Here is an 11,465-nt window from a genome sequence, read left to right on the forward strand (position 1 = left end):
AGAAAGAGAACATTGAAACAATAATAGCTTAACCCTCTGACAGCCCAGTTTGCTTACTGCTAAACAGAGCAGGGAGAGAAAAGAACTCTAGAAACAGAGTCAGAGGCAAAGCATCCCTGCCACAGCCTGAGCAAACGGAAAGTCAATATCCTAATGTGAAAGGCAGAGATTGTTCCTTGCTCTTCGCCTCTTCCTCTGCTAAACTTGAAGAGGAAACTGTTTGGAGTGGAATTGAAATAACAAATATCATTAAATGAGGGTGGGCAACTGCAACTGTTCAGAGAATAGTAGGCCTGCTGCCTGCGGAAGATAAGCAAATGGGAGACTGCGTTTTGATGTCGACTGATGGTCCAGACTGAGCAGGCAGCATGGTCACTGGGGAAACTGTCTTCACTCACACTGCGCCCAATTGTTTCCCAGTCCCCCCATTAAATGCCAGAAATGGTTGACATAAATCCACCATTCATGAGGTGATAATGGATACCCATTATTCAGTGGATAAGGGTTTTCATTTAAAAACACACAATAAGTTCAGCTTTAGGCCACACCCTCATCATTCACATGCAAACTTATCCCAGGTTGGACACCAATTTGGTGAGATAAAGCGGTGAAGTGGAAAACTTTTCAGTTCATTTTAGATTACATATGGGTTTTAAAAGACTCACGGAGTAAATCAGTCAAAATTGTATATATCATAAGAATGACTGTCATCAAAAATGGTGATGTTATTGGAAAAAACATCAACCTTTTATCTAGGGCTGTCAAAGTTAACGCGATAATAAACGGCACTAAATTCTTTAATGCATTAACGCTACTTGCGAATTTGGCCCGGCCGTGATTCGATGTTTCGGAGGTTGTAGCGGACTCAATTTTAAAGCTATAGTGAAGATATTGGCATCATGAAACCAGAAACCCCAAGGAATCCATTGGTACCAACCATGCCATACTAGTTTATCGCAAAGGAGGCTAAATAACGCTCCAAACGTGCACTAAATTTTGGTAAGGAAAAACTGGCATGGCCATTTTCAAAGGGGTCCCTTGACCTCTGACCTCAAGATATGTGAATGAAAATGGGTTTCGTTGGTACCCACGAGTCTCCCCTTTACATAAATGTCCACTTTAAGATAATCTAAATTTAAATGTGATTAAATACTTCAATCGATTGAGAGCCCCACTTTTAACATTTTTTGATTACATCCTGCAGAGTACAGTGTAAATACATAGAATGGTACCAAAGCATATTTCCCAGAAGAAGAACAGGAAATAAGGGAATGATAAACCTGCACTTAGGAGGGACCTAGAACTAAAACATTGGATGGGCTTTTTTAAATTAAATTATATGTTACATAACAAATAATTGCATGGCACATACAAAAGACCAACAGTATATAGTCTATATAGTCCCCAAAAGGGGAAAACTATATTTGCAAACCAGAATGCTATTAATTCATATATGGTAGATGTCAGGGCAAGCACAGGCTTAGACAAATATGTTGTTCTCATACAACCATGATGTATACCTTATTAATAATAAATACTACATATTTTAAAACTTTATAATGTAACTTTCCAATTTTCTAAGTATATTTTAATTTCAAAATAAATTATACCACAACTAACTACTTCTGTTTTGCCTCCGTTTTCCTGTTTAGTTCCATAGTAACAATATTCTTGTACCCAGTAAATATTAAAACATACCCAATAATAAAAAAAAAAAAACTTGCACTATGCTAAATAATTACAATGTAATGTGTTGGCTGTAAACTAAAGTGTTACCCACTCAAATTAAACAAGCTCCACATTGACCAGCTCTAACAGTAAAATGCTGCTTACACATGCATCAGTATTAACAATCTAATCTGATAATGTAATATATAATAATAGAAGAGTTTTATTCTGCATAATGAGTACTTTTACTTTTGATAAGAATTAAAATGCTGGACTTTTATTGTAATGGAGTATTTCTACATTCCTGTATTAGCACTTTGACTAAAGTAGAGGATCTGAGTACTTTTCCACCACTGCATTGATTTGCACAGTGGATGAGTTTTAAATATTTAAGGGAGGATTGGTCAAAGGGAATGCCTGATGATTCGATGAAGAGCTGCAGGTGACAGGTGTTTACTGCAGTTTGTGTGAACCAGCCAACCTTTAACACATCATCAAGGCAAGCAACCACTATTACTGTACTATCATTTTACAGCAAACCCCTCGCGCTATGCTGACATCACGAGCCCTGATCACGATTACTCAAGTCATAGCTTGACAACATGTATTGTAGCTGTATAGAAAATGCTAACAGTGCACTTACTGTTTCAATAGATGTCCAGTGAGGAAGTATCTGATAAAAGGGAGTGTAGTGCAACCTCAGTGCAATGTTTTTTTCTGTTGGCCTACTCTGGAAGTCTTCATTCAGTTTTGAGAGTAAGTACCCAATAATATTTGTTTTCATTTAATTGATTTTTTTAATATGTATTTACATATTTATTTATTTTAATTTGAGTTAATTTAATTTAGTTTGATTATTTATTTTTATTTTATTTTTATTTACTTATTTTTTTTATTTTTTTTTGGGGGGGTGTTTGTTTCCCATTTAATTGTTTTGTTCAAGGACATAACATTTATCTCCTTCTGTGATTATACTGTTTATTTTTTTTTGTTTCGTTATTATGTGCCCATGGGTGTGGCGAAGTGTTGTTACAGAATTTCCATTTTTTCACAAATCAGAAAGGATAATATTCATACTGGCTGATTCTGCAGTACACAATTTTGAATGCCAACGATCACTGCCAACGCAGGAAGTAGTGCGACACACACATATGTGGAGGTCGGGGGGGTGGGTGGGAGTGAAACATGTCCAGCTTGGATAGTGGAGACCTGGGATCACATACTGCCTCATACCAGGGCACCATGAGTATTGGCTTTTTTACACATACACACGCATGCACGCATCCACACGGTTGTGCAGGCTCTTGTATTTATGTGTGTGTTTGTATACATAGGTGTAAGTGTGTCTGATTATACTGTATATACCTGAATGCCTCTGTATATATCCATTGTATCCATTGAATTGTTGTATTAGTATGGAAAATAAAAAAACAGTACCGCACAATACAAATAATACTGCAGGAGATGAGGCATAATGGCACTGACGTTCCGTACATAACATAACAATATAGTACATCCCTGACAGTGTTGCCTTCCTAACTGTAGTGCAACCAAATACCTCTATAGAACTGACAACGTCCTCTTTGTGGAAAAAAATGTGGGCAATTTGACAATAAAAAAAAAATTATGTGACATGAGAGATGCGCCGCCGTCACTTGTTATACCCACCTGATGCAATTATATCTCTTCTATTTTCTCACATTTACTGATTGTTTTGGTGGCATGACACTAATCTGTGAGCAAATGTATTTCAGTATGGAAGTCAACTGAACAAATCAGAAAATTATAATAGATTTTCTGACTTTTTCCCAACCTTTTTGATAATGAGACAGGTTTAATTACTTTGTGTGTACTTTTTGCATCCCTCTACTTCAAAGACAATAACTCTGACCCGTATTCTACTATTTTATTATTTGCAGAGTAACTGCATTTCAGTCTTTACAGAGAGTTTCATCAGCTGAAAGGTTATTTTTTTTATTTTAGTTTTTTAGTTTTGACAACAGCTAACCATCACCAAAGGCTGTACAGGTGACATGAGAAACAACTTGATTATATACTGTATAATAGGACTGTTTTTGTTTTGTCCTAATTAATGGATTATTGTTTAGTCTATAAAATGTTAAAAAATTGTTAAAAATGTCCATCAAAAGTATCAGAGCCGATACACACAGACACACACATGTGTATATACAGTATATATACACACACTGATGTGGTTAGGCCTAATGGTTAATCAAACATTCTCAACTTGACACTCAAATATAGGTTAACATTTGGGAAAAAATGTGTTCAAACCAAAAGTGTGAGGTCAGACAGAAAGTGATTTCTGTCAGAAATGCCCCTAGTAGTAGTAGCAGTAGTACTGTCTGGCACAACTTGAAGGAGCTTTTGACCACTCGTAGCGCTATGAAGCAGTGTCTTTACGAGTAGAATTTAAAATATTATAAGGAAATGCATTCAGCACATTTGCAGACCTCACATACACACAAGCTTTTGTTTGTTTAGAAGAAAACTCCACAGGGCCCCTTTAATTTAAACCTACTAGACTCAGTGCCTTGACCTACTGGCTCCAATTTTGCATGGAAAGCATTTTTTTTTTTTTTTAAAGTTATTTTTTTGGGGGCATTTTCCATTTTTATGACAGACAGTGGATAGAGTCTTGAAAGGGGGGAGAGAGAGAGTGGATGCGGAAAGGGCCACAGGCCGGTTTCGAACCCGGGCCGCCGCGGTCAGGACCAAGCCTTAATACATGGACGCCCGCTCTACCAACTGAGCTAACCCAGGCGCCCTCATGGAAAGCATTTTTGTTTTCTAACAATGTTTTTTTTTTTTTTTTAAATGGATTGTAAGTGTGTGGATTAGCCTGAACAACCAGGACCTCGTTGCTATGTAATCTTTAACAACATGTTTAATAATTTGCATGAACTGACTCTTTTAATTATGATAAACATTGTTGCCTATATAAAGGCACAGTAACCTTAACCAACTTTATACAACCCGTTATTTATACTTGTACTCGTACGTGTATGCATCCATGTGTGCATGCATTCTCACACCTCCCACAAGTGTCTACAACAAACGGTTCATGAGAGGCATGGAAGAGGGCGTGGCTTAAGTATAGGAGGCAGGGCTAACTCCCACCAATGAAAGAAGAACTCTCTGCTGAGACCAACGATGCCTTCCACGAGGGTCTACGACAAACGGTTTGTGAGTTTGGCAATGGTACGTGAATACGTTTAGAAGTTATGCACCTTTTTATTATGGGTCACTCTCACTGCTACTACAGATGTTCTGATACCGATACCAGTATCGGAAATGCGTCCGATACTGCCCAAAATTCGAGAGCAGGTATTGACGAGGTACGCCAGTCTATGCACCGATTCAATACCGTAATTTATTAACCCAGAAAAAATAGACTTGTTTAACCGGAAATTAATTCTTCTTCACCGCTCCAAAACAGTAGCCTTCACTGTGCTGTCGCCCTGGATGTACAGTATCATGGCTGCCTCCGGCAACTACTGTTTTAGAGCAGCGAAGAAGAACTGAATGCAGGTAGTTTGTCACGTGACGATAGCGGACAAAAACAGTGCGGTGCTAACGGAGATTGTAACGGCAACGAAAGTCAGGAAAATGACAGCCATTTGGCAATATTGCGCAGCGGAAAATCGGACAAGCTGTTTAAAAAAAAAAAAAAAAGAAAAAGAATATATTAGATATAAGATATAATACGATTTTTTTTTATCATGCTGGTATCGGATGGGTACTCGGTATCGGCCGATACCACGAGTTCAGGTATCGGAATCGGCATCAGGAAGGAAAAAATTGTATCAGAATGTCTCTAACTGCCACACCCTCTTTTTGCCAATTCAAACACAAACACACACCTTCACACCCACACACTCCTTACCAGATTTCAGCCTCCTCGGGGCAAAAACTGTGGCCAAAGGGTGGGGAAATTTTTGTGGACCGACAAACCGCCCGACAGAGTGAGCTATAGAGCTGGTGTTCGCAGCTAAAAGTGTTTGCCCCTGGTTTTGACATTAGCTGCAAACAGGTAGCACATGCACTTCAGCAAATTCCAACTGCCATTGATTGGGGCTCGCAGCCTTGGTTGCCGCCACATCCTTCAGAGGGTGCTCTGACGCCGTGCGATCATCTGCTGGCATGATAGCAAGACAACAATACATGGCACTACACAAAACAGACTTACAAGCGTGCACAGCTTGTCTTTATTAATAATTACCGCGTTGCATGTGAGAGAGGAAAGGATCGAATCTAGATACATGTTTCTGCTGGCGTGCTGTCAAAGTGAACAGAAGGTAAGGAATGATGAGGAGAAGAACTTGGGATACGGCAAAATGATATGCTTCTCATTCATGACAGTTAATGCTGCATATGTGGTCTAAATTATCATTTAGCTATTATGCCAGTATGTGCACACACACACACACACTCAAATACACACTCTGCATTTGACAGCCAAGAAATGACATGTTAATTGCAGCCGCTGGTTAAAAGGCCTAACAGCCATTCAGAGTAAAAGGGAGAACTCAACAATGGATGATAGGAATTTGTCTTACTGCCAGAGCTGTCGAGCTAGACAAGGAGACTCAGCAGCTGCACAATGCTTCAATGGATATTTACATTGGTGGAGCTAATGTTTTTAGGTTAGCTTGCAAGATGAAAAAAATATGTGTCAAGCCTCACAGAGCTCTGAAAGTGACAGTTTCATAATAACGTGTATTCTTTATTTTTGTAAAAATACACAAGCTTTCTAAGTCCCGATCAGAGTTGTATGATCATAGAGGTCATATACTGTTAGGTTTTTGTATGTCCACATAGGAATGTAATTATAAATATCAAATCTAATTTTTTTCAGGCTATAAATCTCAGCTTACAAGTTTTTTTATTTTGAAAAAAAAAATGAATTTCCATATTAAAAAGTGCCTTCATTTGTGAAACAAAAGATAGATGTAATTGAAATTCAACTTATTCCAAGTCTAACAATACCAATTATGTGAAAATGAATAAAGTGGTTGGAGTCCAGATTGTATTTGTGATAAAAGAAAAAATCTCACTTCACATTTTGATAGAAATTATGATAATTGCAGTCCATATCCATAATCTTCTGTGTGCATTTCTCTGGGCCCCTGACTATGTTCCCTGTGGCTCTTCATTTGAATTAATCAGGATAACACACACACACAGAGAAAAAGGTTGAGATGATATTCTTTCCCTGTAAAACATTTGGTTTTTAGTAATGTGGTGCTAACACCGGCACACAAATTAGCACTGTCTTCATGGCCCATTAGTGAACTGTCAGTATGTCATGGCGGGTGTACTGCCGAGGAGCTGATGTCATCGACCATTGGTGAAAGTGCACCATAACTCCCAACTATAGACAGTAGCAACGTCTTCACCAAGAAGTTCCTGCTAATTTTAGTCTTGGGACTACTTTTCAAGGAACTGAAAGGTTCCTTCAGCCCAATGTTGTCTGCATTTTCTTCACAGTCTAAAGACCTGCGAAGATAAGACAAATTATTCCGCTGACGTATGAAAAAGCAACATGACATGTAGGGGTATAAGAAAATATCGATACACATGAGTTTCGTGATATTATGTTTTGCAATACTGTATTGATTCTCCAAAACGCTGTATCGATTATAAATTAACATCTTAAAAATCACTGGGAATGGGACGCTATTCTGTCTTTTGAAGGTTGTAGTGGACTCAGTTTTAAAGCTAGAGTGATGCTACTGGCATCACACGAAACTAAAAAAACGTAAGGAATCCATTGGTATCAACCATGTCATACTTGCATGTCGCAAAAGAGGCTAAATAACGCTCCAAATTTGCGCAAAATGTCGGCGCGGAAAAACTGGTATGGCCATTTCCAAAGGGGTCCCTTGACCTCTGACCTCAACATATGTGAAGGAAAATGGGTACAATATGGGTTCCCACGAGTCTCCCCTTTATAGACATGCCCACTTTATGATAATTCCTTGCAGTTTTGGGCAAAAACATGCAGTTTTTTGCATGCAGTATAAATGTGTTATTTGTGCCTGTTTTAAATTGGTGTATTTGCATATTTCTGCATACTGGGGTCCCTAAACAGTCTTAGAATTACATAAATTAGGTATGACTGGAAAGCTGAGACTCTTGTGCAATGAGTCCAGTTGTATTCATGTGTAATGATGTTAGTCCCCATAGTAGCATTTCACAGTGATTTGTTTTTTTTATTTAACTCAGATTTGATACATATGGTGGTGAGTCTTTATACTATGACAGCAATGTTTGTGGATTTTATGTTTACCATGTATGTTCAACATCTTAGTTTAGCGACTGATTATGCAAACATTTTCTAAATACACATAGCACTTAACACAAAGTACAGTTAAAGATGATGGGAATGCCTTTAGTTTTTGTATGCGGTCATAAACCAAAGCAATACACCGTCTAAATGTTGACCCGATGATGGAGCTAAATGAATATTTAAGAGATCAAAGTGATTACAATTCATCCTGACGGGAACATGAATGTGTGTACCAAATTTCACAACTACCCATCCATTGATGGGATATTCCAGTCAGGACCAAAGTGGTGGACTATTAAGTGTTCAATACTCAATAAATAAATCATTATGAAATAAATAATGACCTGAATAAACTGTGGAAAATATACAATTGAAACAATTTTTATATATTGCTTTAAATAATTAAAGAAAAGCATTGGCTCTCAACAGATTATACCATTTTATTTCATTCTTATTAAGGGTTTCATAGTTTTTCAGGACTTCATTGTTATTTAATAAGAGCCATTTATATTTAAAAATGCCCCTTTTCAAAAGTCTGCTTTGGAATAAAAATGAAATTAATTAATCAAAAATAGTATCCAGTAAAACTGTGTTACTATGAAAGTGAATGACAACATGATATCTCATAATAATGAAATTCATTCAATTGATTCACAAATTTTTGGTTAAGTATTGTATTTTACACAATTTATTCATGATTATCTATTTCATTCGTCATTTCTAATGTATTTAATATAGTGATACAGTGGACCGACATTGCCATCTCTAGAGCCACGGCACCAGCATGAATAAAAACATATGTAAAATACAAAACATCACAAAAAATCCTTGAGACTTAGAGCTACAAACAGTACATACAGCAGCTGTATTAAATTATGTATTACACAATGTAAATGATGCATTCCCATATGATATAGAAAATACTATAATTACAATATATTGAAATATATGACCCTTTTGTTTAGCACCTTCCTTCTTATCTTTATTCGTACCATATATTATGTATAGATCACTGATAGTAGATAGATACAGTGTGGTATGTGGCAAACCACATACGTCCAATCCATGTAGGATTAACCGCACCACAAAGATACTGTTCGACCCATCCTGATTAACAACCGTCTTTACATTTATAGATCTTATGTAATTATATAAAAGTATGTTACTCTGTTTAATCTTATTAGTCTTTTCCTCACTTACTGCCACAAGCTTGACCCTCTCACCAGCAATTTATTACTAACTCAGGTCTCACAATGATGACATCATCCAACAGCAGGTTGCAATCTGTTCTGAAGCAGGTCAGCCTTGTAACCAGGGGCGACAGGAGCGTTGACTAAGGCTGGCCATTTTAGATTAATTGCAGAGTGGAGCACTGTCTGGTGGCGGTGGCTGTCTCCAGGCACCGTGATGGGGTCTTCCCGACTTAACCAGTCAATTTATGCAGCGGGTGAACGGGAGCTTATGCTCGTGCTCGTATTTGTCTCCTATATTAGAGCTGGAGGGGCACGAGGTGAGCGAGTAGGACGGTGTTATTAGAAATTGATGCCCGGGGGTCTGACGGTCTCCCTGGGCGGACAAAGCTAAGGGCAGAGGGCATCAGAGTTTTGAGGAAAAAATGAGTGGCTGATTTGATGAAGATCAAGTGAATGAGCAAAAGAGACGGGGTAAAAAGGAGCAGAGGACTCAATACTGCATGATCAAGATTAGTGAATAAATGGAATAGAACATTAATACAATGTATTAATATTAATACATAGGGCTGTCAATTGATTGAAATATGTAATTGTGATTAATCGCATGATTGTCCATAGTTAATTGCAATTAATCGGAAATTAATCGCATTAAAAATGTACCGTGAAGGGAGATCTGTCAAGTGTTTAATACTCTTATCAACATGGGAGTGGGCAAATATGCTTGCTTTATGAAAATGTATGTGTTAGGGCTATCAAAGTCAACGCAATGTTAACACGTTAACCCAAATTTGTTATAACGCTACTTATTTCTTTAACGCATTTACGCAACTTGCAAATTTTAGGCTGTAGCGGCTCAGTTTTAAAGCTAGAGTGAATATACTGCTATCATATGGAACTAAAAAACATGACATGTAGGGGTGTAAGAAAATATCGATACACATGAGCTTCGCAATATTATTTTTTCTGATACTGTATCGATTCTCCAAAACCCTGCATCAGTTTTTAGATAACTTCTTAAAAATCCAATGGTACGTCAGCGGACACGGACGCTATTCTGTCTTCTTGAGACTGTAGCGGGCAGTTTTAAAGCTAGTACCTTTGATGGTTTCTGGACAATATTTGTCATTGTTTTGTGTTGTTAATTGATTTCTAATAATAAACATGTACATACATTTGCATAAAGTATATTTGCCCATGTTGATAAGAGTATTAAATACTTGATAGATCTCCCTTTAAGGCACATTTTGAACAGATACAAAATGTGTGATTAACTTGCAATTAATCGTGACTATTTTAATCAATTGACAGCCGTAGTATCTATATATTCCTGGAAATCAATTAACAACACAAAACAATGAGAAATATTGTCCAGAAACCCTCACAGGTACTGCATTCAGCATAAAAAATATGCTCAAAACATAACATGGCAAACTCAAGCCCAACAGGCAACAACAGCTGTCAATGTGCTGACTTGACTATGACTTGCCCCAAATCCCATGTGATTATCATAAAGTGGGCATGTCTGTAAAGGTGAGACCTGTGGGTACCCATGGAACCCATTTCCATTCACATATCTGGAGGTCAGAGGTCAAGGGACCCCTTTGAAAATGGCGATGCCAGTTTTTCCTTGCCAAAATGGAATGACAATGGTTGGTGCCAATTGATTCCTTAGGTTTTTTAGTTTCATATGATACCAGTATCTTTACTCTAGCTTTAAAACTGAGTCTGCTACAGCCCTAAAAAAATGCAAGTTGTGTTAATGCGTTAAAGAAATTAGTGGAAATTCGTTATTATCGCATTAACGTTGACAGCCCTACTAATACAATATGTATTGAAGGCACGTTAACTGTTTAAGTTCATTAATAGATAACGGTATTGATAAATATTTCAGCATCTTTATATTATATTACGTCATATCAACACACACAAACATGCTCTCAGAGAGGGAGAGAAGGGAGTTGAACAGATGTGACACAAAGCATTTTGAATTGTTGATATATTGCACTTGGAAGAATTCATTAAAAGTTGGTACAAATGCCTCCCCTAAAGCTGACAGCTCAGTGGAGCAACACAGCGAGTGGCGTGCAATATTCAAACAGCTCTCTTTACTTTGTTACAGATTTGTTTAAAGTAACAGAAAACAAATTGGGCTCTGTGTGTGTGTGTGTGTGTGTGTGTGTGTGATTGCATGATGCATGAATAAGAGGGAGGGAGAAAAGAGAGAGGAGCGAAGGGGGATTAAAGAGAAAGGCCAGCCCATTCCTCCATAGGCAAAGAATCTGACACATTAA

The 11,465-nt window shown here is 37.6% G+C and overlaps 1 long non-coding RNA gene across 1 annotated transcript; it reads right to left on the minus strand.

The window, feature by feature from the left end:
* Positions 1-1,003: 1,003 nt before the first annotated feature.
* Positions 1,004-7,718, minus strand: LOC119485575. The gene is made up of 3 exons (XR_005206307.1): positions 7,691-7,718; positions 5,520-5,522; positions 1,004-1,129 (listed from the first exon to the last, which is right to left on the minus strand). It is a non-coding gene; the product is annotated as an uncharacterized LOC119485575 (long non-coding RNA).
* Between the last annotated feature and the right edge of the window lie 3,747 nt (positions 7,719-11,465).

Source organism: Sebastes umbrosus, chromosome 3, assembly GCF_015220745.1.
Source record: "Sebastes umbrosus isolate fSebUmb1 chromosome 3, fSebUmb1.pri, whole genome shotgun sequence".
NCBI classification, from domain to species: domain Eukaryota; kingdom Metazoa; phylum Chordata; class Actinopteri; order Perciformes; family Sebastidae; genus Sebastes; species Sebastes umbrosus.